General features: G+C 34.6%; 2 long non-coding RNA genes across 2 annotated transcripts in view; one reads left to right on the forward strand and one right to left on the reverse strand.

Moving 5' to 3' along the window:
• The window catches only part of LOC144287535 (uncharacterized), a 115,703-nt gene that overhangs the window by 25,223 nt on the left and 64,485 nt on the right, over positions 1 to 25,995 (reverse strand). Inside the window, exon 2 of the long non-coding RNA XR_013355320.1 lies at positions 8,543 to 8,662. This is a non-coding gene — a long non-coding RNA (uncharacterized LOC144287535). The remainder of the gene's footprint in view (positions 1 to 8,542; positions 8,663 to 25,995) is intronic.
• The window catches only part of LOC144287534 (uncharacterized), a 65,812-nt gene that overhangs the window by 4,952 nt on the left and 34,865 nt on the right, over positions 1 to 25,995 (forward strand). Inside the window, exon 2 of the long non-coding RNA XR_013355319.1 lies at positions 12,405 to 12,531. This is a non-coding gene — a long non-coding RNA (uncharacterized LOC144287534). The remainder of the gene's footprint in view (positions 1 to 12,404; positions 12,532 to 25,995) is intronic.

Consider the following 25,995-nt stretch of genomic DNA (forward strand, 5'->3'; position numbering starts at 1 on the left):
GAGTACCTGCATCATTTACCCACATTATTTTTTTGTCTTTCAATTTCTTGGCTAGCATAGAACAACTGCAGAATTGTGGGGATCTGCATCAGACAAAGTTCTCCAGAGAACCAGAACCAACAGGGGCGTGTGTGTGTGTGTGTGTGTGAAGAGGGAGAGAAAGATGGATTTTTTTAAAGGAGTTAGCTCATGTGATTATAGAGGCTGACAAGTCCAAAATCTGCAGAGTGGCTAGCAGGCTGAAAACCCAGGGAAGAGCCAGTGTCACAGCTCTGTAGAAAAGCCATTTGCTGCAGAATTTGCTCTTGCTCAGAGGAGTCAATCTTTTTGTTTTGTTCAGGCCTTCAACTGATAGAATGAGGCCCATCCATATTATGCAAAACAATCTGTTTTACTTAAAATCCACCAATTTAAAATGGTAATATCATCCAAATACACCCTAACAGAAACATCCAGAACAATATTTGACCACATATCTGGGCTCCATAGCCCAGCCAAGTTGACATATTAAATTAACTATCACAGGATCTAAAAGAGTAAGACTATTAAATTTCATACTTTAAAAAAATCTTCTTTGTCAAATTATTCTTTAAGAAGTGTATTTATAAAGTAATTTTGATTTCTTTTGGAGGTCTCCTCAAAAAAATTTTATAAGGCAAACCTTTTGATATTTTAAATTTTGTCCATTTTTTTGTGTGCTGAGACACTTCTCAAATGAATCATTGCGTTCACATCAAAAGTTTCCCCAAGTGGCCACTGTAATTTTGAAAATTTGAAATTTAGAAAGATTGTTGGCCAAAGGCAAACCGTGTCCTATAAAGATGCCAGTCTGACAAGGCTTTTGGGACTTGTTGGCCCTTAGTACTGAGTCAAGAGACAGATTTATTGTGTCTATTTTTATCTTCTTGTCTATGAACTTTCTCTTATAAACTCACAACAGAAAATGAAAAGGACAATCCAAGAGATAAATGATGCTGTGGTAAAAGGACAGATTTTTACTGACCTGAGTCCAAGGAAAAGGTTTTTAAAACTGATGAAATAAGAAGATTACTTTAAAAAATGTTTCTTTTATTTCTAAGAGACAAAATTATCGCAGAATTTGGGATCTTAAAGAAATAGGGGCTCAGACTCAAAGTGGGACCCTATTTCACCCTCATTATCAGAAAGACACTCCAAGCAGGAGACTCACGGGGCCTTAAGGGCAGTTTTCCATAAGAGCATCAAATCTTAATAGCCAGTTTTAGCAAGACCTTCAAGCTGTCTACTGCTGAGTAGTTAAATTAGCAAAGAAAGAAAGAAAGAAAGAGAAAGAAAGAAAGAAAGAAAGAGAAAGAAAGAAAGAAGAAAGAAGAAAGAAAGAAAGAAAGAAAGAAAGAAAGAAAGAAAGAAAGAAAAGAAAAGAAAGCCTACTCATCAAATGGTCTAAAAGTATAAATTTATGCTCAAGGGAGAAATATACCTTGGCAGAATCTTAGTAATGATTCAAAATAGGGAAGTTAGGAAAAATATTAATGATGTTTTGGGGTATGAGTTCAATGGATTTAACATAGATCATCCAAGGCAGGTGACTGTTTGGTGAAGTTTGTAACACAGTAGGTGAATACTGGTTTACATGGAAAGATGCAGGTCTTAAATATGGTAAAGAAAACTGTGTTCTGATAATTGAGCTTTTCATACAGTTGAGAAATTGTTTTGATAAAACAACTTGCCCTAATGAGCAAACTTTTAACCCAGAAAAATTATAAGCATTTCCTGAAGCAAAGAGCAAAGATAGTGACTATGGCAGTCTGTTGTCCTGGACTTTCCTGGATTTTCCTGGAGCAAATAGTTATTTTTTTAAGATTTTACTTATTTATTCATGAGAATATATATATATATATATATATATATATATATATATATATATAGAGAGAGAGAGAGAGAGAGAGAGAGAGAGAGGCAGAGACACAGGCAGAGGGAGAAGCAGGCTCCATGCAGGGAACCTGACATGGGACTTGATCCCGGGTGTCCAGGATCACACCCTGGGCTGAAGGCAGGCGTTAAACCACTGAGCCACCCAGGGATCCCTGCAAATAGTTATTATTATAGTGTTGATAGATGGAGACTATGTGAATCATGTTACTTCCTGATCTCAATAGTGAAGTAATGTAGATTTGTGGTAAATACCCTTTGTTATCTTTTATATTAAAATTATTCTTACAATTAAATTTCTTTCTTGAGTTTAATTGAGGCAACAGGACAAATAAACTTGAATTTAATACTAAGACTAAAAGAATGGGACTAAAAATGATACAGTAGGATATTGAGCTTTGAAAGTAATCATAGGATGTTTGAGTCATGAGGTTAATTATATCTAAAAACAGATGTGAAAAAAATAAAGACAGTTGTGAAGACAATGAAATACCTTAAGAGTTTTTGAGAAATAATTTAAATAAAATATTAAATTTAATAATGTGTTTGTTTACATTTTTGTGTTAGTCTTTAAAAATCTTAAAAATGAAGAGGACTCTACTGAATTTTAAAAATTAGCTTTTCCAGTGAGCAATAACAATGCGTAGTTCTCTAGGATTCATGAAGAGATTCTTTTCACAATTACTGATTTATTAGTGGAAGTTTATTATCTTAGTTCTATACCACTGTAATGGAAAAAGGGATTCTTTTACCTCATTTGGAGGATATTAAAATAATTAAAAAGTCATTTTATTGCCTCTTATTTGAGTTTTCCTGATTTTTATGGATACTGATTGAAGTGAAAATTTTTTTAAATCTAATTTTTAAATGAAACATTAGATCTGCTTATCACCTATTCTTTTTCTTCATAAGGTTCTTTTCTTTCTCATTCTCTTGTGAATATAATGATGGCTCATTTCTCAATTAAAAAGTGTGAGAGTTATTTATTTGTAAAGAATAATAAAACTGCTTAGCAAAGTTGATAAAATTTAATTAAAGAATTTTAAAAATTCCATAATGTATGAAACATTACTACATTCTTTGTAATGTACATTTATTAAATGATGTATTTAGATGTATTAATGCTACATTTTATTTTACAGGAGTTCAGCTATTCAACCTCATGCTCTTTTGAAACTTTGTAAGAGTAAAATATGATAAATGTTTGTAAGTTTACCTCTAGCATACATCTTTCATAATAAGAAAACATGTTTATGTGATCAAAAAAATTTACTCTCATCAGCCTGATAATCATAATGAATTTCTACTGAAAATCTCTATTTCAATATCAGCTAACAAGAGTTAATTTTTGTATTATCTTTTTTATGACATTTTCAATGGGATAGAATAGCTATTGCTTCTTAATAAGCGCTGACATTCTCCATCTTTCTTTTAATTTGTTTTAAAGGACACCTAAATATAGTTCTGTATTTCTTGTATTCAAAATTGAAATGCACTATCATATACATACGAACTTTTAGATTTTATATTATCAAAAATTCATCTAACTTCTTATCTGATTTAATATTCTTAGTCAATATCTGAGAAAGGCCCCTAATAATATTTTAATAAATTATACCGTGTCCTCTTCTTGTGACCCACATCTCTGTAATGATTCAAATACTGATATGCTTCTCTTGACTGTCACACTGTTGACATTTCAGATTTCCATGAGACCAATATGTCAAGGAAATATTTAGGGTGAACGAAGAGTTGAATATCCCCAGCAAACATCTAAAATAATGTATCCACATTGTAATGTCACATTATTGCACTTCTGAAGGCATCAAACTCTATAAGGTTTTACTTAATTATTTATATTAACTATAATTATTTTAAACCACTTGTTTTCTTTGAAACATAACAGACTTTTGAATTCCTCAGAACATTTAAACCTATAAATTTTGTATACTTAAGAGGCCTACTGTTTTTTATCTGAGTGATAAAAATGCATAAGAAAATTTGATTTAAGTTTTGTTTGCTATCTGATTTATAATGACTTTAAAGATGAAAGATTACTTTAGTGGCTGCTCTATTTATTATGAGCAATGGTTACAAGTGACATAATTTTCATATTATAAGTGTTAATAATTGAATATTTAAAGAAAATTTCAATGACTACATCATGACAAATGTAATTTTTGTTTTATAAGACCGTTCTTCTAATAAAATAGAAACTCCAAGCTGAGGCAAAAGGAAAAAAAATGCTTCTAGAAATAATTCTTTTTGCTGTTATTTGCTTCATGCTTGTAATCCCATAGCTTCTTAAAAGTGAAAGTGATAAATTACTATCAGTGTATGACAGCGTTTTGATGTGTCCCTTTGTACATGAGAAACTAAGTCGAGACCACCTGAACTCATTTCTCCTGGGATTTTGAGCAACCATAAAAAATGGTTTTGTTTTGGTCTTGGTAGGGCTCAGAAATGAAAATGCCATTATGTCGAGGACAGCACATCAATCTAATTTGCTACCTAGATCCCCAATCTCATCCTTTCCCAGTTGAGACTATTTTGCAATATGCAAGATTATATCGGTCTCACCTCACACTTTAGTAATATTTTCTAAATGACTTTTATATTTATATTAACAGAGTTAGGATATTAAGAGAGATTTACTAATTCAAATTGTTGCTAATGAATTTATCAGAAGTTGCAGGGACAAGAGGATTGTGGATGCCATGTTGTTGTTTTGTTTTGTTGGCTTTTTTGTTTGTTTTTGTTTGTGTGTGTGTGTGTGTGTGTGTGTGTGTGTGTGTACAGCTGATATTCCAGCCAAGATTACACCAAAGACATTCCCCTAAAAGCAAAGAATACATGGGAACTAATAGGTACTATTATGTTTTGTTTAAAAACATAAAAAAGAGGATAGTCCACGTGGCTCAGCGGTTTAGTGCTGCCTTCAGCCCAGGGCATAATCCTGGAGACCTGGGATAGAGTCCCACCTGGGGCTCCCTGCATGGAGCCTGCTTCTCCCTCTGCCTGTGTCTCTGCCTCTCTCTCTCTCTTTGTGTCTCTCATGAATAAATAAATAAAATCTTTATAAAAAAAAACAAAAAACAAAAAGAGAGGCACCTGAGTGGTTCTGTCAGTTAAGTAGCCAACTCTTGATTTCAGCTCAGCTCATGATCTCAGGGTTGTGAGATCAAGACCCACATTTGGGCATGCTCAGTGGAGAAGTTGCTTGAGATTCTCTCTCTCCCTCTCCCTCTGTCTCTCACCCCCCTACTCTCTCTCTCTCTTTCTCTCTCTCTCAAATAAATCTTTTAAGAAAAATATTGTTCTCTTGATTTCTATTATATCAATATGATAAAATACAGATTTGGTAGTTCAGGAGGAAAGAGAAAATATCTATACCGTATGCTCCTGCACTGAGAATGGAAACCCTCATGCACTGTTGGTGGGAATACAAAGTAGTACAACCACAATAGGAGAAAATATGGAGGTTCCTCAAAAAAATAAAATTGGAATTACCCTATGATCCAGTAATGACACTACTGGATATTTGCCCAAAGAAAACAAAAACACTAATTCAAAGGGATACATGCACCCCTTATGTAAGCAACCTAAGTGTCCATTGATAGATGAATGGATAAAGAAGAGATGATACATACATACATACATACACACACACACACTGGAATATTTGGAATATTAGCCATAAAAAAGAATGAAACCTTTGCCATTTGCAACAACATAGTTGGATCTAGAGAGTATCATATGATTTCACTCATGTGTGGAATTTAAGAAACAAAAACAGAAAAAGAAAAAAGAAAAACCAAAAACTAGACTCTTAACTATAGAGAACAAACGAATGGTTACCAAAGGGGAGGTAAGTGGGGGAATGGGTTAAATAGATGGAGGGGATTAAGAGTACACTTATCTTGATGAACATTGAGTAAAATATGGAAGTGTTGAATCACTATATTGTACACCTGAAATAAATATCACACTGTATGTTAACTATACTGGAATTAAAAATTTAAAAATAAAAAATAAACTCCTACACCACTTTATTATCTTAAAAGAGGAACTTAAGAAATATAATAATATTATATTAATGTAATTAGAATTGCAACTTTGAGGAATTGATACATAAAATTCTTATTAGAAAAGAAGTCTCTGATTTGATAAGAAGTGTACCATGACCTCTCTTTCAATTTATCTAGACATTTCTTAGATGCTTATTATATGTGTGGATAAAAAATCTTTGTCTTAACATATTTATCTAAATGTATTTAATGAAACTGATATTATTAAAGTTTACATACACACACAAATGGATTTAAAGTTTCATTAATCTGTATACACTTTTTTTCTTTTTATAGATTTATTTTTTATTGGTGTTCAATTTGCCAACATATAGAATAACACCCAGTGTTCATCCCACAAGTGCCCCCCTCAGTGCCCATCACCCAGTCACCCCCAGCCCCCGCCCACTTCCCCTTCCACCACCCCTAGTTCGTTTCCCAGAGTTAGGAGTCTTCATGTTCTGTCTCCCTTTCTGATATTTCCTACCCATTTTTTTCTCCTTTCCCCTTTATTCCCTTTCACTATTTTTTATATTTCCCAAATGAATGAGACCATGTAATGTTTGTCCTTCTCCGATTGACTTATTTCACTCAGCATAATACCCTCCAGTTCCATCCACGTCGAAGCAAATGGTGGGTATTTGTCGTTTCTAATGGCTGAGGAATATTCCATTGTCTACATAAACCACATCTTCTTTATCCATTCATCTTTCGTTGGACATCGAGGCTCCTTCCACAGTTTGGCTATTGTGGACATTGCTGCTATAAACATGGGGGTGCAGGTGTCCCGGCGTTTCATTGTATCTAAATCTTTGGGGTAAATCCCCAACAGTGCAATTGCTGGGTCGTAGGGCAGGTCTATTTTTAACTCTTTGAGGAACCTCCACACAGTTTTCCAGAGTGGCTGCACCAGTTCACATCCCCACCAACAGTGTAAGAGGGTTCCCTTTTCTCCGCATCCTCTCCAACATTTGTTGTTTCCTGCCTTGTTAATTTTCCCCATTCTCACTGGTGTGAGGTGGTATCTCATTGTGGTTTTGATTTGTATTTCCCTGATGGCAAGTGATGCAGAGCATTTTCTCATATGCATGTTGGCCATGTCTATGTCTTCCTCTGTGAGATTTCTGTTCATGTCTTTTGCCCATTTCATGACTGGATTGCTGTTTCTTTGCTGTTTTTTGTTTTTTGTTTTTCTGCTGGACTGAATTTCTATATTCTAGGCAAGAGTTCTTCTGTTTAATCTGAGATACCTGACGTCTTCAGACTTTCATGCAAAATTCTGTGTGTGTGTATGTGTGTATGTGTGTGTGTGTGCGTAATGTAAAATATATACGATTATCATCTTATGAAAGATAATAAATCAACAATAGTCTTAGAACCAGTAATCTCTAAAGTAATTTCATTATTGTGGAGATGCCATAATTAAAATGACTTGGCTATGCATTCTAGCATAAGGATATGAGAAAAGAGAACTCTTTAAATTGGCTGAAGTATACAGAGGTATCTCAGTGCATATCCTAGGAAATGAAAGGGTCACCTGAAACTCAATTCTTTATATCAGTCATGGTTACCTCAAAAGATAGCATATTCATCATGTATTTTTAAAAGCCTTAATTGAAGTAACTATTTATAGTGTTATGGATGGAATTAAGTGATTTCATAGGAGGTTTCAAGTTACTCAGGGATTAGTAACAGCCAGAAACCGTTTCTAGTAGCTATAGTTATAGAGGGGTGTAGCTATTTTTAGAACCACAGGATGAATCAATAAATATATGCTATATATATATAAATATATTTATATATTTCTGCAACATACTAAGTGAAACAAGTCAGACAAATACAATCTGATTTTACTTACATGTAGAATCTTTAAAAAAAATAAGTAACAACAACAAAAACAGGAACAGAAACAGACAAAACAAACTAGTGGTTACCAGAGGGGAGGGTTGTGGAGAAATGAGTGAAATAGGTGATGGGGACAAAAAGTGCCAATTTCCACTTATAAAAAGTCATCAAGATGAAAAACAGTATAGGGAATATAATCAATAATATCATAACAATGTTTTATGATAACAAATGGTGACTACATTTATCATGGTGAGCATTGAGTAATGCACAGAATTATCAAATTGCTATGCTGTGCACCTGAAAATAATAATATTGTGTGTCTACTTAAAAAAAAGAAAGGAAATGTATAACCATTTGGTTACCACCTGAAAAAAAATGATCATGCCTGCATAAGGAGACAGCCATACAATTCCAGTAGTATGGGGTTCAGTGAGCTTCCAGATGTGTGAACACATACCTGTACTGGAAGGGTGATGCACCTAAATGCTATGCCAACAGAAGCTCCTATGTTTGGGAATCTTTCCGTCCTCACCCTATGTATTTCTTCATCTAGCTGTTCATTAGTATCTTTTATTATATCCTTTAATAAATTGGTAAACATAAGTGTTTACCTCAGTTCTGTAATTCACTCTGAGAAAGTCAAAAAGGAGGAGGTCATGGGAACCTTCAATTAATAGCAAAGTCAGACAGAAGTTCTGAGTAACCTCAGGACCTACCAGTTATCATGGCATCTGAAGTAGGGAGTAGTTTTGTGGGACTGAGCCCTTATCTTGAGGAAGATAGTGTCAGAGTTGGGTTAAATTGTAGGGCATCCAGGTAATATTGCAGAGAATTGCCTGTTGTGGAAGAGAAAAAAAACACAAACACCAGAAGTGACCAAAGTGAAATGTTCTATGTGAAAGCAAAGGAGACATATAGGAAGAGAGCTATGGGTTTTTCCAATACATAACCCAAGGATCTGGATTTTACAAACAATACCAAGCTGAATTTCTGCATATAAAATTTGGAGGAGTGCCTGGCTGGCTCAGTTAGTTAAGTGTCTGACTCTTGTTTTTGAATGAGGTCATGATCTCAGGGTAGTGAGTTCCAGATCCAAGTCAGGCTCCACACTCAGAGTGGAGTCTGTAGGAGATTTTCTCTCTCCCTCAGCCTCTGCCCTTCCCCCAGCTCATGTTCTCTCTCTCAAAACAAAATCTTTTAAAAATTAAAAAAAAAAAAAGTTTGGAAAACTAGAGAAGCACCTGAAACACTTCTAAAAGAACTGCATTTTGTCTGTCTCTGTTTAATCAAAAGATTTTAACAAAGCTTTCCCAAACAATGAGCTCTTTACTCCCTACGATGAATTGCACAATCTTCTTAGAATTCTGTCTCATACAGCTAGAGCCTTTTAAATAGCAGTATTTTCTTTCTCTTATTCTTACAACTTGCATGAGGAAGGTATCTTTAACACCATTGTTAAATTAGGTTACTGCGCAGTCTGTATTTTATCTTGCTTATAAAATGATTATATACTTTGATAAAACCCCAGTATCCATTAAAAGTGTCCTAATTTCATAGTATAATTTTCAAAAAGGTAATATTGTGACTTTAATTCAAGTGTATAAAGACATGTCAGTGATTTTATTTAACTCAATTAATGAAGGAACCTATAAGATGTGAAAACCAGTCCAAAGAATATTTAAAAACTTAGTTTAACAAAGAAATATTAGAAAGATATTTTTGGATTATTTACAAAACTGGTTAATGTCCGACAGAGCCAAAAATTACTATCTTTATTGTTATTGGTCCCAATGGATAGTAAATACTTCCATCTCTACTGGACAACAATATGCAAGTTAACTTCTTTCTGTATACAGTTGTGTAATAGACAATTAACACTTCAACCCCAGCACTCTGCTGACAATACATCCAGCATTCTCTTTTGTCTATTTATGAACTTTGAATAATTTTTCTGACACTCATAACCATTCCTAGCATAAATGTCAAGTCAAGAGCACCTATAATAATATCTGGGAGCATAAGTACTTGATAATTATCTGGATACTGTAACTGAGTTAACTAGATGAAATTTATTTAGAGATATATTTAATTAAGATACATATATTCAACTGTTTTTATATTAGAAATTGTGATGGAGCAAATCACAAGCAGGAAATGAAGATGAAATATCAGTAATTAAATTCTAAAAAATAATATTTGGATCCTCAGGATTGCAAAAATTCTTGAAGGATTGCATGGAGATGGAAGCTGCGCTGTGGCTGTAAAGGTCAAGAAGTGTAAAAGACAATGTTGGTCTCAACAATCTCCTAATATAGATAATTGTTTAAATAAATGCCATGCTTGCAAGCATAGTAACACAAAAATGTATCATGTGGTAAATTAATGCCACAATATGTAGTAGAACAATAAAAGAATTTTTTTTCAATAAAAGAAATTCTGAATGTAGAAGCCAGAAAGACTTTCTGAATCAAGTAGACTTTGAACATTGTACAATAAAATTTGGATTATACAAGAAAATCTGGAAGGTAGTATAATGAAAGAGATAGAAATAACTTAAGTCTGCATTCATTTCCCAAATATTATTCAACTATCAATTCTATACCAGGTAGAGAGGCACCTGGGTGGTTCAGTCACTTAAGTGTCTGCCTTCAGCTCTGATCATGATCCCAGGATCCTGGGATTGAGCCTGGAGTCAGGTTCTTTGCTCAGTGGGGAGTCTGCTTCTCCTTCTCCCTCTGCCCCACTCCCACCTAGCTTGTGCTCTCTCTCACTTGTTTTCTCTCAAGTAAATAAAATCTAAAAAAAAAAAAAAAAATCTGTACCAGGGTATAAGGGTAATATAAGGGTATGTTGTGTCATACTGATATTAATGGTTTCTGTTTGTGTATATATATGTGCAATATGCACACATACACACACTTTTGTCTAATATACACCAAATTGTTCAATATCCTGATCAGAATTACATTCTGCCTTGTTTATTAGTGTCTTCAAAACACTCCAGAAGAAACCACAACAATATTTTCATTCAGCTACATTTATTTCTCTTTTTAAAAAGATTTTATTTATTTATTCATGAGAAACACACAGAGGGAGGCAGAGACATAAGCAGAGGGAGAAACAGGCTCCCCACGGGGAGCTCAATGCAGGTCTCAACCCGAGCAGAAGGCAGATACTCAACCACTGAGCCACCCAGGTGTCCCAGTGATGTAGGAACGAGTTAGGAACAGACGGGGCTAGGCAAGGAAACATAAGGGAAAGGCCGCAGAGTCAGGCTCCTACCCATCCCAAGAACACAGAGATAAGACAGTAAAAAACACAAAATATACCTGGTTACCTAGCTCCAAAATATTAGGGAATATCCCCCTTTAATGGCTACTAAGTAATCACAGAAATCTTAGATGTAGAGAAATATTATGGAGGAGATATTAACCAGAGAGAAGGGAACCCCTTGTTTAGGCTCATGGTATTTATAAAAACATCTTGTTTGTTATTATGACAGTTATAAGCCAACCATGTTTCTCCTAAATATCTACCCTGATATTGATTAGAAATTTACCAAGTACCCTGGTAAGCTTCCTGTAAAAGACCATAAAAGTCCTCAGTGGCAACTCTGTCAGGACCCCTCTCACTTCTGAGAGCTTTCTCTGTATCTCTGCTTAATAAACTTCTATCACTTTGCTCACTCTCTGCGAGATTCATTTTTCAACTCCGTGAGACAAGAACCAACATCACCAGCTATATTTATTATCAACACAATGTATTTTATTGATGAACATAATCAATGTTAGAAATTAATTATTGTCAATGAAGTGAGTGGTGTTTAAAATAAGCCTTTTAGTTGGAAGTATTGAACAGAATCATCTATCCTTACCTGAAGAGTAATATTAGGATTTGATGAATCTAGTTATTTATATTCTTTCAGCTGAAGCTTAACATTTAAACCTGAAATAGTAATGCATTTGCCACTGAATAGAATATTATTGATAATTACCTTTATTGTATGGTTAATTGGTCATCGCAAATAGTATACTGTTTAATATGATTCTGGTGCACCTTCTATGCAATGAGCAATTTTAAATTACAGAGTCTTGTAAGTGAATGCTAAATTATTTTGAGTTTATTTGTTTGGGTTTTGCTAATTATAGCCATATGATAGAATACCAGGTAGAGGGACACTTGGGTGGCTTATTTTCATTGTAGCACATGAAGTTAGGAGATTTTATATATATTTATATTTATATATATCTTACATATATATAAATATATAATATATCATATACATTTATATATCTTATGTATATATTATATATTTTTAAAATCCCCTCCAACTATTAAAGGATCAGATATTTATGAAAAAACAGTAATATAGTGCCTCTTTGTCTTATGGCAGTTTACAACAGAATAAAACAATAAATTAACAGAGTGCAATAAAAACATTGAGTAGAAGGACTTACCAGGGTGATGAGTGAAGTTTTTTCTAAAGGCTCATATTTAAGTTGAAGGATGAGCAGTATAACTTTATCACTATCTATATATTGGAAAAATTGGGAACTATATTCTGTATTTCAGAGACAGCATGAGAATGAAAAATTATTGTAAAGACCTTAAAGCAAGAAGAAAACATGGCATGATCCAAGGAATGCCAGAGGGCTTTTAAGACAAGAAAAATCAAGAGAATGGAGAGACCTCTAAGAGACACCAGGTGAGTTTGAGAGTTTGGAATTGCCAGATCTTGTAAGGCCTGGCTAAAATACGGCACAAAATTAAATATTGTTCTACATAATATAAAGACTCCTGTAAAAAATTTGAGAGGTATTTGTATGATCTGTTTGGGATATAAAAGGAATACTCAAGATGATCTGTGATGAATAGATGAACTGAAGAAGGGAAAATAAGGCAGTAGAAAATCTAATTTAATGGCTAATAGTAATAGTCACTTAGACATAGTGGTTGAACAGGAAGATGGATGCAAATATGTTTCGAGGGGCTCATTAACCTGGATGTTGAATTCACCAAGAATGGTGATAGAAGTATATAGGAAGGCTACAAACCATAAATATATCTTAGAAAGATGGCAGCTCTCATTTCCTCTCCTCCCAAAAGTATATGGTGTCAGAGAAGTAAATGTCTTCTAATTTTGTGTGTCACTGAAAAAATCATCAAAGAGTAACCACATACAGTTAAACAAAGGTGTTAGGAGAAGGTATGAGAATTGCATGAGGAGATCTTGGAATTTTCTATTCACTAAGGGAGAATTCTGAGGAAAGAACTGGAAGTTTGTATACAGCAAGTATATGGGCAAGCATTTTGAGGTTAATGGCAATACTGAATCATATGTGGATAACAATTGATTATCAAGGAGACTTATACTTTAAGTAATCCTTAAAGTAAACAGGAATACAAGACCTAATGGAATTAGTCTTGGTAGAGATGTAGAATACAGTTTCCCTTCAAGAACCTCTGAGTAAAAAAGAGAAAAAAAAAAAAAAAAGAACCTCTGAGTAACTCATTAAAAATTTCTTGGAAGGTTCACATAGGAATGGTTTGGGAAAATATTATGGAATCCTTTAAATGCAAGGGTAAAATACTTGCTTTAATAAAAATATGTAAGTATTTGCCTTTTTGTCTACCTCATTTTCAGGAGTTGCTGGATGTGCAACACAGTAGTACTTCTTTTTACAAATTTTAGAACTAACAGAAAAAGAGATCGAGAGAAAGAGAGGAAGAGGCAGAAAGTAGAGGAAAATCCAGTATTGTCATTATGGCACTTGTGAGTTTTGTTTTGTTTTGTTTTGTTTTTAATTCACGAGAGAGAGAGAGAGAGGCAGAGACACAGGCAGAGGGAGAAGCAGGCTCCATGCAGGGAGCCTGATGTAGGACTCCATCCCGGGTCTCCAGGATCAGGCCCTGGGCTGAAGGCAGCACTAAACCGCTGGGCCACCCGGGCCACCCCCACCTGTGAGTTTTTGATGGCCATATTCCACAAGGAGCAAAAAACATATTCCAAAGAAAGAACGATGAAGCAGACACATTGAAAGAAGCAAAATGGAGAGAGATTACATCATCTCTTGATAGCAGATCTCCAATCTCTGACACTGTTCCTGAGACCAGCTCTATTGCTAGAGTTGCATTTATGAGATACCCCAATATTCTCTCATTAAATTTCCTGGGGTCTTTCCCTAGCAGTTGTTTAAATTGCCCTTCATTAACTTGGAATCAGAAGAATCCTACCTCCAAAAGTATCACCTTGTACTTAGAATGAAATACAAGGGATGCTTGGGTGGCTCAGCGGTTGAGCGTCTGCCTTTGGCTCAGGGCCTGATCCCAGGATCTAGGATCGAGTCCAGATCGGGCTCCCTGTGGAGAGCCTACTTCTCCTTCTGCCTATGTCTCTGCCTCTCTTTCTCTGTATCTCTCATGAATAAATAAATAAATCTTAAAAAAAGGATGAAATACAAAAACTTTTTTTATGGTATCCCAACACCATCTGGTCCTGTATTCCTTTCTCACCTCATCTCCTTCCAGTCTCCTCCCCACTCTTTGTGACAAAACAGATCATCTTTACTTTCCACAGCCCCAAAGTTTGTTTTTGCCCTGGAGTCTCTACACTGTTTTTTACACTTTGTCGAGAATATTCTGCTTCTTGGCTGTCTCTTTTAGATAAATTAACTAGAATGGAACAGCTTAAAAGCCCTTTTCTTGACCACCTTTATAGAAATGCCTTCATTTACACTATCACTCTACATATTACTCTCTACTTTTTAAAACTAAAATTTTAAGTTTTTAATTTTATGCCTTATATATTATTGTTTTCATGTGATGAAGAGGAGGAAATAGACTGTAATGAGCATCAAATAGTTATTGGATGAATAAATGATATAAACATAAGATTATTTTTATAAACATTTTAGCAAGAAAATTATAGTATCATAGTTACTGTAAGAAGTCACAAAAGTTTTGGTATTCAAAGCATATTAGAAAATAGAGGAATTAAAGTCAGACTCATTAAAAATTATAGTAATTGAAACCACAAGTAATGATGGTCCTACATGAAGAAAATCAGTAAGGCAGGAAAGAAAATAAAAATGGCACATTCCCAAGAAAGGGATGACTGACTATGAGAAAGCACTTATTTTTTCTATGTAGTTTTTTTTTAATAATTTATAACTTGTTACTAATAGATAAGAATTTTTACTTTAAACAGATTCTTTATATACTCCTTTTAAACAAGAGCTTATATGTCCTTGATGCCGGATAGAGAGAGGATGAGGAAAGCCTTTATGAGTGCTTTAATGATGTAAAACAAAGGCATGCTGTGTTGTTCTTATAGAAAACCTATAGAGTTACAACAAAATTTCAAGTCTGCATGTTTTTGCTTTGAACTCTGCAGACATCAGATGTGCACTGCATTTTAGAACAGCCATATTTTTATTGAAGAGGTAAACTAGACGGTCCTTGTGTAGGCATGTAAGTAAAATGTGGAGAATGTAAAAATTACTTAAATAAGAGTTCAAGGAATTACAAAACCATTTTTGGTACAGGTGAACAGTGAGAAAACTGAAGTCTATGAGCAAGGTTAGAAAGTGAAATGATAACAAAAAGCCTTCATGCAAGATTTTGCAGTGCCCTGGCAGCTGGTGAAAGAGATCAATCGAGAGAGTGGCATAAATAAGTACTTTTGAAAGAATATGAGAAGTCATTGATGATAATTATTAATATCCAGGAATTTGTAGCAGCCAACCACCTGTTGTTTTTTAGTAGAGAAATGTTATGTCCTATGAAGAGTTAACACAGAATCCTTGGAGAAATTTGAGTACCTGTTTAGTCGAGGAAATGGATAGGGATGTCCATACAAAGTGGAAGATTAAGGAGATTAAATATTTCAGAAGTCCCTAAGAACATGATGTCAATATGCTGGGGTACAGCGTCTGTGGTATTTTTGAAATCTGAGTTTAAAGTCTGCAGAGGTTCAATCTGATTTCTTGCCTTCTGTTTTCTTCTTTGCAGTAGATCCCTGGGCCCATTTTTTTTTTAATCTTTTAGTAGTGTTTGACACAATATCCCATTCTCTTACTCTCTTCTTACTACTTCTGAAAAAAATGCACAGATAATTTTGCTTAAGCTTAGCTATTACATGAGTTTTTATTTCAATTTTTATTGTTGAGTCACTTGCTCACCAATTTTTTCCCTACTCTCATCAGTCCCTGTTACTTTTCCCCCAATATAGATGCATATGTACATGTATAGACCCTTTCTTCTGACACCATCTTAACAAAGCTTGTGAAATTTTTTCTTCAGTAATTTGCCTTTTTTAAAACTGAAGGTGTCATTCAGACAAAACACCACAAAACTTCTAATCTCAAATGCTTATTTTCCATGTTTCAGGATATCTTAACTTCATGCACCCTTTTTAAGATATAGAATTAATAATAGCTAACAGTAAAGTTCTTATTAAATGTCAGACCCTGTAAAACATGCACTACAAGTGGGTTTTTTTTAACGTTGATAGCTCCCCTGTCCATATGTTGCCTTTTAGTTTTGTTGATTGTTTCCTTCACTGCGCAGAAGATTTTTATCTTGATGAAGTCCCAATAGTTCATTTTTGCTGTGTTTCCCTTGTCTCTTGAGACATGTGTAGTAAGAAGTTGCTATGGATGCCTGTGTTCTCCAGAATTTTGATGGCTTCCTGTCTCACATTTAGGTCTTTCATCCATTTTGAATTTATTTTTGTGTAGTGTAAGAAAGTGGTCCATTTAGTTTCTTTTGCATGTTTCTGCCTAGTTTTACCAGTACCATTTGTTGAAAATACTTTTTTCCATTGGATGTTCTTTCCTGCTTTGTGGAGGATTGGTTGACCATACAGCTGTGGGTCCACGTCTGGGCTTTCTATACTGTTCCATTGATCTATGTGTCTGTTTTTGTGCTAGTACCACACTGTCTTGATTACTACAGCTTTGTAATATAGCTTGAAATCTTGAATCGTGATGCCTCCAGCTTAGCTTTTCTTTTTACAAGACTGCTTGGCTCATTGGATTCTTTTGTGGTTTTATACAAATTTTAGGATCATTTGTGCTAGCTCTGTGAAAAATGCTGGTGATATTTTGGTGGAGATTGCATTAAATGTATAGATTGCTTTGGGTAGTATAGACATTTTAACAATGTTTGTTCTTACAATCCATGAGTATACAATTTTTCTCCATTTCTTTGTGTCTTCTTCCATTTCTTTCATAAGTGTTCAATAGTTTTCAGACGACAGATCACCTATCTCTTTGGTTAGGTTTATCCCTAGGTATTTTATGGATTTTGGTGCAATTGTGAATGAGATCAATTCTTTGATTTGCTGCTGCTTCATTATTGGTGTAAGAAAAGCAATGGATTTCTGTACATTGATTTTATCCTGTGACTTTGCTGAATTCATGTATTAGTTCTACTGATTTTTATGGTTTTCTACATAGAATATCATGTTGTCTACAAAGAGTCAAAGTTTACTTCATCCTTGCCGATTTGGATGCTTTTTATTCTTTTTGTGATCTGATTGCTGAGCTAAAACTTCCAATGCTATGTTAAATAACAATGATGAGAGTGCATATCCTTATCTTGTTCCTGACTTTAGAGGAAAAGCTCTCAGTTTTTCCCTATTGAGGATGATATTAGCTGTGGGTCTTTCCTATATGGCCTTCATGATGTTGAGTTATGTTTCCTCTATCCCTACTTTGTTGAGAACTTCTGTCAAGAATAGATGCTGTACTTTGTCAAGAGTGGATGCTTTTACTTTATCTGTTGAAAGGATCATATGATTCTTATCCTTCCTTTTATTAATGTGGTGTATCATGTGATTGATTTGTGGTTATAGAACCACTGCTGCATCCCAAGAATAAATCACACTTGATAGTAGTAAATAATTCTTTTAAGGTCCTGTTGGATTCAATTAACTAGTATCTTGTTGAGAATTTTTGCATCCATGTTCATCAGGGATATTGGCCTATAATTCTTTTTAAAGTCAGATCTTTCTCTGGTTTTGGGATCAAGGTAATGCTGACCTCATAGAATGAGTTTGAATGTTTTCCTTCCATTTCTATTTTTTGGAACAGTTTGAGAAAAATAGGCATTAGTCCTTCTTTAAATTTTGGTAGCATTCCCCTGGGAAGCCCTCTGGCCCTGGACTTCTGTTTGGGGAAGGTTTATTGATTACTGATTCAATTTCTTTGCTGTTTATGAGTCTGTTCAAATTTTCTATTTCTTGCTGTTTCAGTAGTTTGGTAGTTTATATGTTTCTAGGAATTTATTCATTTCTTTCAGATGGCCCAATTTGTTGGTGTATAATTGATCATAATATTCTCATAATTGTTTATATTTCTGTGGTGTTGGTTGTGATCTCTTCTTTCATTGGTAATTTTACATATTTGGGTCCTTTCACTTTCTTTAAAAAGTCTGGTTAGGGATTTATCATTTTATTAATTGTTTAAAAAAAACTCAGTTTCAGTGATCTGTTCTACTCTTTTGTTTTGATAACATTTATTTCTGCTCTAATCTTTATTATTTCTTTTCTACTAGATTTAGGCTTTACTTGTTCCTTTTCTAGCTCCTTTAGATGTAAGGTTAGGTTGTGTATTGTTGGAGATTTTTCTTACTTCTTGAGGGCCTGTATTGCGTTATATTTCCCTCTTATAACTGTCTTTACTGCATCCCAAAGGTTTTAGACTGTCATGTTTTCATTTTCATTTGATTTAATTTTTTTATTTGTTTAATTTCCTCTTAATCCATTCATTCTTTAGTAAAATGTTCTGTAACCTCCATGTATCTGTGGTCTTTTCACAGTTTTTCTGTGGTTGACTTCAAGTTTCATAGCCTTGTTGTCTGAAAATAATATGCATGTTATGATCTCCATCTTTTTGTATCAGTTGAGGCTTGATCTGTGACCAGTATATGATCTATTCTGGAGAATGTTCCATATACACTCAAAAAGAATGTGTATTCTGCTGATTTTAGGATGTAATGTTCTGCATACATCTGCTAAATGGATCAAATGTAGTTTGTCAATCAAAGCCCTTATTTTCTTGTTGATCTTCTGCTTAGACATCTGTCTTTTTTGGTTAGTGGGATGTTAATGCCTCCTACTATTTTTGCATTACTATCAATGAGTTTCTTTATGTATTTGCTATTAATTGATTTATAAATTCGGGTGCTCCCATGTTGGGGGCATAAATGTTTACAATTATTACATCTTCTTGTTGGATAGACCTTTATTATGATATAGTGCCATTCTTCAACTCTTTTCACAATCTTTGGTTTAAAGTCTAGCTTGTCTGATAGATTTTTCTCCATCTCCTCACTTTCAATCTGGAAATGTCTTTGGATCTAAAATGAGTCTCTTACAGGCAGCATATATATGGGTTTTGGTTTTTATCCATTCTGATATCTGAGCCTTAGTCCATTTACATTTGTAGTGATTATTGATAGATATGAATTTAGTGCCATTGTGTTACCTGCAAAGTCAGTGTTTCTGGAGATTTTCTCTGTTCCTTTCTAGTCTTTGTTGCTTTTGGTCTTCTTTCCCACTCAAAGGTGCTTCTTTAATATTTCTTATGGGGCTAGTTTAGTGGTCATGACCTCTTTTAGTTTTTGTTTGTCTAGGAAATTTGTTATGGGGCTAGTTTAATGGTCATGACCTCTTTTAGTTTTTGTTTGTCTAGGAAATTTGTTATCTTTCATTCTATTATGAATGACAGTTGCTGGATAAAGTATTCTCAGATGCATATTTTTCCCCTTCAGCTTGTTGAATATATCATGCCACTCTCTTCTGGCCTGTCAGGTTTTTGTGGATAGATCTGCTGCTAACCTGATTTTGGTTAGGAATTTCTTTTCTCTTGTTGCTTTCAGGATTCTTGCCTTATCACTGTATTTTGCAAATTTTACTACAATATATATTGGTGATGACCAGCTTTTGTTGAATTTGGTGGGAATTCTCTATGCCTCTTGGATTTGGATAACTGTTTCTTTCCTCAGATTAGGGGAGTTTTCAGCTATAAAATTTGCTCAAATAAACCTTCTGCCCCCCTTTCCCTCTCTTTTTCTTTTGGTACTCCTATGATACAAATGCTATTATGCTTTATTTAGTCAGTAGGTTCCCTAAGTTTACCTTCGAGATCCAGTACTTTTCTTTTCCTCTTCTTTTCAACTTCACTATTTCTATAATTTTGTCTTCCATCTCACTTATTCATTCCTCTGTTTCATCCATCCTTGTTGTCATTGTATCCAGTCAGTTTTGCATCTTGGTTTTATGCCTTTTTTTTTTCCTGCCTGAATAGTTTTTAGTTCTCTTATCTCTGCAATAAGGGATTCTCTAGTATCTTCTGTCCTTTTGTCAAGCCCAGCTAGTATCCCTGTGATTGTTGTTTTAAATTCTGGTTCAGGCATCTTACTTACATCTGTGTTGATGAAATCTCTAACAATGATCTCTTCCTGTACTTTCTTTAGGAGTTAATTCCTCCATCTTGTCACTTTGTCTAGATCACTCTGTGTGTGTGTGTGTGTGTGTGTGTGTGTGTGTGTTAGGAAAGCCTGTTAAAACCCTGCTCCCCAGAGTAATGGCTATATTAAGAAAATGTCCTAAACAGTCTTGGGTTTGGTGCTTCAGGAAGAGTTTCAGAGTGTGTACTCTGTTGTTGCATCTTGGCTGGTCCTTCCCTCAGGTCAGTCCTCTAGACTTCTCTTTCCATGGAGTGGAAAGTGATTGGAACTTGTCCACTGTGCAGCAAGTTTTAACTATGTGTGTTTTGGTCTGCATATTAAAGAAGCTCTGTTTTGTTTCACTTTGAGGTGAAGGTTTAGAGCATTGTATGACCTTTTTTCTTTTCTTTTCTTTTCTTTCTTTTCTTTTTTATTTTTTCTTTTCTTTTCTTTTCTTTTCTTTGTCTTTTTTTTTTTTTTTTTTGCGTTGTATGATCATTAAACCTGGTGCATGGGAATCGTTTGTGCTTGTTTTATTGGAAAGAGGCCTGCTGCACTGGTTCTAAGGTGGACTTGCCCAAGTAAGGATGCACCTGCAGGCAGGTAGGGCTTCATGTAAGTGGCTCCACTTAAGGTCACTGTGTTGCTCACTGAAGTTGGTCAGTCATATGTGCAGGAGGAAAATGGTGTCACTCCACACTCTTATCTCCAGAATGGGGAATCTGTGCCCACTACTCTTCAGGAAGCCCTCAGAGAAGAGCAAAAAATCTCTCCCCTCATATGTCTCTGGTTTCCATCAGATCCTTGCCCTCACCCTGTCTGCATTTAGGCTGTCTGCCTACCAGCAGCACAGTACTCGTATTTTTTTTCTCAGGCACATGGCTGGGTTTTAAAACTCAAATTTTAGGGACCTAACACAGTGTAGACCATGCTGATCCTCTGAGCCTGGGTCTTGTTGTGCTGTGGCTGGTGCCAGTTTGTCTCAGAAAAACAGTTATACATACCACGCAGTGGTTCAGAGTTTATGGTAAGGCACAGCAAAAAGTGGACACTAAGGTTTTCCACCCTCAGCAGGTATATCTGTTTCTTTACTAATAAACAGGATAGCACGTTGGCACCCACAAGTTCTTTTGCCCCAGAGAGGCCATGCCACCTCAAATACACTCCAAGAAGGGAAATTGTTTCCTCCAGGGCCACCCAGGGGATCCTCACACCATTTTGTTTGCTCCTAAGCCTCTGCCCTCCTCCCCACAGGAGCACTGCTCTACCTCCCAGGTGCCACCTAGCAGAGGTGTGGACTTTTGAAACTTCAAACTTTGAGTTCCACTGCTTGTAAAACTTGAGATAATCAGCCACTCTAGTTTTTCCACTCTGTGGTTTTGGGGAAGTGTTTCTCTTGTGCAATCTCCTACACACAGCTTTATGTTTCTCTCTCTCTCTCTCTCTGTCTCTCTCTCTGTCTCCTCGCTCCCAGGTCAAAGCTACTTCCCCTCCAATACAGCACCTACAATGTACAATGAATTGTAGGTGTACAGCACCCACAATTCTTTACTCCCTGGAATCATGTCTCTGTACCTCCTACCTTCTATGATGTGGCTTCTTTTCTCCCTCTAGCTCTGCAGTTAATTCTCTCATCATTCAGATCAATTTCTTGGGTGTTCAGAATGATTTGATATTTACCTAGTTGCAAAAGATGAGGTAAGCATAAGGTCCCCCAATTGCTCTGCAATCTTACCTAACTCCTCCTCCCAAGGTTTCAGGTTTATTGCTCTGTAGGATATTACCAATAATTTTGTACATAACCTAGTAATCTGACTCTAATATTTCTTTCTAAAAGCATATATTTTCTACTCCCTTAAAATGCTTTTGATCCTTATTACTGACTTATAAAACAGATTTGGCGTATGTTTATTCTATATTCTTATAAAAGTCAAGCTTTTATCTTTTTTTAGTACCATACTTAGACAAGTCTGAAACTTCAGGACTTCTCATTCAATGATAAATACTTTCATTGAGTATAATCTTTTTTTTTTTTCCTTAGAATCAGTTCAACTGAGGTATAAAAGCATCACTGGGACTGCCAGACCCCTTTAAAGAGTCAGAACTCTTATCTGTTTTTCAGGCTTTATAATCACCAAGTTAGACTATATGCCAGCTTTTTTAAAAGACAATAAGCTAAACAAAAGAGAGAACATGTTTTTATTCATTTTAGAAATAAACATGTACATTATCAAAGCAAAACAACTAATATCTACAAAGCTTAACTATATTCATCTCCTGTTACTGCTGTTACAAATTATTTGAATGTTTAAAACAGCAAAAAACTCATTTTCTTGGGAGATCCGTAGGGAACATGGGTCTCATTGGGTTAAAATGAAGGTGTCAGGAAGACTGTATTCTTTCTGAAGGTTCTAGAGTAGAATCCACTTCCTGATCTTTTTGAGATTTTAGAGGTCACACCCATTCCTTGATTTGTCACCTCTTGCCTCAATCTTCAAAGCCAGCAACAGTGAGTGATTTCTTATCACATTGCATTACTTCTCACATTCTAATTAGCTCTTCCACTTTTAAGGAAACCTGTTTACATTAGTCTTCTCTGGATAATTCAAGATTATCCCTATTTTAAACTCAGGTGATTAGTAATCTTACTTCCATCTGCATCCATTCTCCTATCTATATAACATATTATATTCACAGATTCTGAAAATTAAAACACAGACATCTTTGGAGGGGAGGGACATTATTCTATCTACCATACTAAATTAGGAAGTTAATTAATTCATACATAAGGACGTTCTAGAAGTGTATTCCTTAATAGGTCAAGAATATTGATTGATTCATTTTTTCATTTATTCACTCAGAAACAATGTATTATAGTAGAAAAGACTGATACAGTAGTCATGAAGAAGGAAAAATAGAATTTGCATCCTAATTTATTTCTTATAGGTTGTGTAATCGTAAGGAATCATTTAGTCTTTTTGAGGTTCTCATTTCAATTTTTTATTCAGAAAAAAAAAGAAGGATGATTAAACTCACCTTAGACTGTTATTCTGAGGACTGGGTACAATAATTAATATAAAGCACTCACCAGGTACCAAAGAAGATTTGTCAACAAATGTCCGCTGTAAGGTACGTAGCACAGTGCCTGCCCTAAATACATTTTTAATTAAGTGGTGTTTGTTTGTTAATTAAATAATTTATATAATCTTTTATTCTTTCAAAAAATAAGTTCCTGCTATTAATATGTAACACTAAAAACACACAATATTAATACATGAAATTTTTAAAATGTTAAAATAACATTGCTTGGTATAACTGAAAAAAATAGCACTGATATTTTATTGTAATTACTACCATTTATCACTTTATGATTTTAAGAAATTATTCATAAAGAGATTAGCAAAAATTAGCAGGGTCCTATTGGAATGTTAAGAAGTGTTAAAATTAAAGATCCCTAATTTTCAGACAACTAAATTCCTGTGAGGATAGTATTTTATTAGGTCTATTGTGAATTTTTTAAAAAATGAGTTGCCATGGCATCATGAGTCTCCAAATGCTTTATAGTTTTAACACCTCCTACCTTGTATCCATAAATTAGCCTCAGCAAGGACTTTGCTATTTTGTCAGTACTGTCTTTTAAAACCAAGCATTCATATAACTACTGGTATTATAAATTTACTTGTGTAAAACTAGATCTTATTTTACATGATAGATAGATTATAATTTTTAACATATACTTAATGGTTTAAGATGTATATATGTACAATATAAACTTACTCCAAGTTACTATATTATGATATGAAGCTTTATTTCCTTTCACAATTCATAACTTAAATAATTTATATTTCCAAAAGTTGACTCTCTATCAGACTTGTTCATTTTAACAATGGAGTAAATGAAATTTTGTTTTTTATCCTTTGCTCAAAGAAAAACTTATTATCTCTATAGATGCTATTTCCATAAAAGTTGATTTCTAATTTTCTGAAAAGGGCCAAATCATTTTGTATTTATTGAGTATTTTACACAAAATGTTCTTCTTTTTTTTAAGATTTTATTTATTTATTCATGAGAGACACACAGAGAGAAAGGTAGAGACACAGGCAGGGGGAGAAGCAGGCTCCATGCAGGAAGCCTGATGTGGGACTCAGTTCTGGGATTCCAGGACCATGCCCTGGGCCAAAGGCAGGCGCTTAACTGCTGAGCCACCCAGGTGTCTCAGTATTTTACACAAAATGTTCTAAATAATATTATCTGCTTTAAACAGAGTATACTTTAAAATTATTTTATCTTTCCTAATGAATAAACCATGGTTTACCAGGTTGCACTATAATGCAGTATAACTTGGGGGACCTCTTAAGCCATGCAGAGATATTTTCCTTTATTGAGAAGTTCCCAATTACTATTTCTGTATTGTCTCAAAACATTTTTTGATTTAGTTGAAATAGTAATGGTTTTAATTGAACAGTAATAGGTTACTGTTTGAATAAACAGGGCCTCAAACAGTCCAATAAAAATTTCGGGACATAGAGCAATTTACCCGATATTTTTAGGTACTAATTTGTTCTTATATGATATAAAACTTTTATAAGATGTATTTATTTTATTTGAGAGGGGCTGGAGGGGGCAGAGAGAGAGAGAGAGAGAGAGAATCTTAAGCAGACTCCCCACTAAGTGTGGAGCCCTAAAACAGCTCAATTCCATGACCCTGAGCTAATGACCTGAGCTGAAATCAAGAGTCAGAGGCTCAAATGACTGAGCCATCCAGGCGCCCCATGATATAAAATTTTAATTCAGTATTATCTATTGTCTGTGTAAACCTGCCCTCTCCTTTAAGAAAAGTGTTTGACATCAGCCTCGCATTCTTGTTGAAACTCTTTACGTCTATAAATCATAGCTTTTCAGTGCATGAGGATCTCCTTAATGGGAAGGAGGGAATCATTCGGAGTTTCATCCCAATGGATGGAGACTGAGATTATTTGTTTTGCTAGAGAATCAGTTCTAGATTGATTTGGGATTATTTCTACACAAGTTATATATTTGGAACATTATGATAAGTGAGTCATCCAATTGTCCCTTTCCTTAAGGTCATTAAATCAAACAAGCAATCATGCAGTAAATGAGGAGGGAAAGGTAGTAAATTCTCTAATTGGCAAATGCCACCTAATTAAGAAGACTCATATATACCATATTCAAGGATATGAAATAATTTTTCCTGATTTTCTGGAGGAGTGATTTTTAATGAGGGGCAATTTTGCCTATAGCAGGGCAATATCCAGAGATCTTTTTTTTCAAGACAGTTGGGATGACTGTGCTACTGATATTAAGCAGATAGAAACCAGGAATGCAGCTAACATCTTACAACAGATAGGACACACAAAGAATGATGATCTAGTCCTAAAAGTCAATAAAGCGGCTTTTGAGAAACCTTGAACAGAACAGAGTAAAAAGTTTGACATAATTATACTTCTGTTCTATTATACCACTTTGACTGTGATAGTATGTTTGAATTGACATAGGCAAGACTATATTTAATGCATCAGATAAGGAATCCAATTCAGAGACTTTAGTGCCTGAGCTAAAGAAGATGAGCTAAAGATGAAGACATGAACAATATTGGGACATATTGGAATGAAGTATTTAAATATATTTCATGATTAATTAGGTGAGTCCAGAGAGTATATGTGGTTTGTGAATGTAACAACGGAATAGACAGTAG

Source organism: Canis aureus, chromosome 17 (genome assembly GCF_053574225.1).
Source record: "Canis aureus isolate CA01 chromosome 17, VMU_Caureus_v.1.0, whole genome shotgun sequence".
Taxonomy (NCBI): domain Eukaryota; kingdom Metazoa; phylum Chordata; class Mammalia; order Carnivora; family Canidae; genus Canis; species Canis aureus.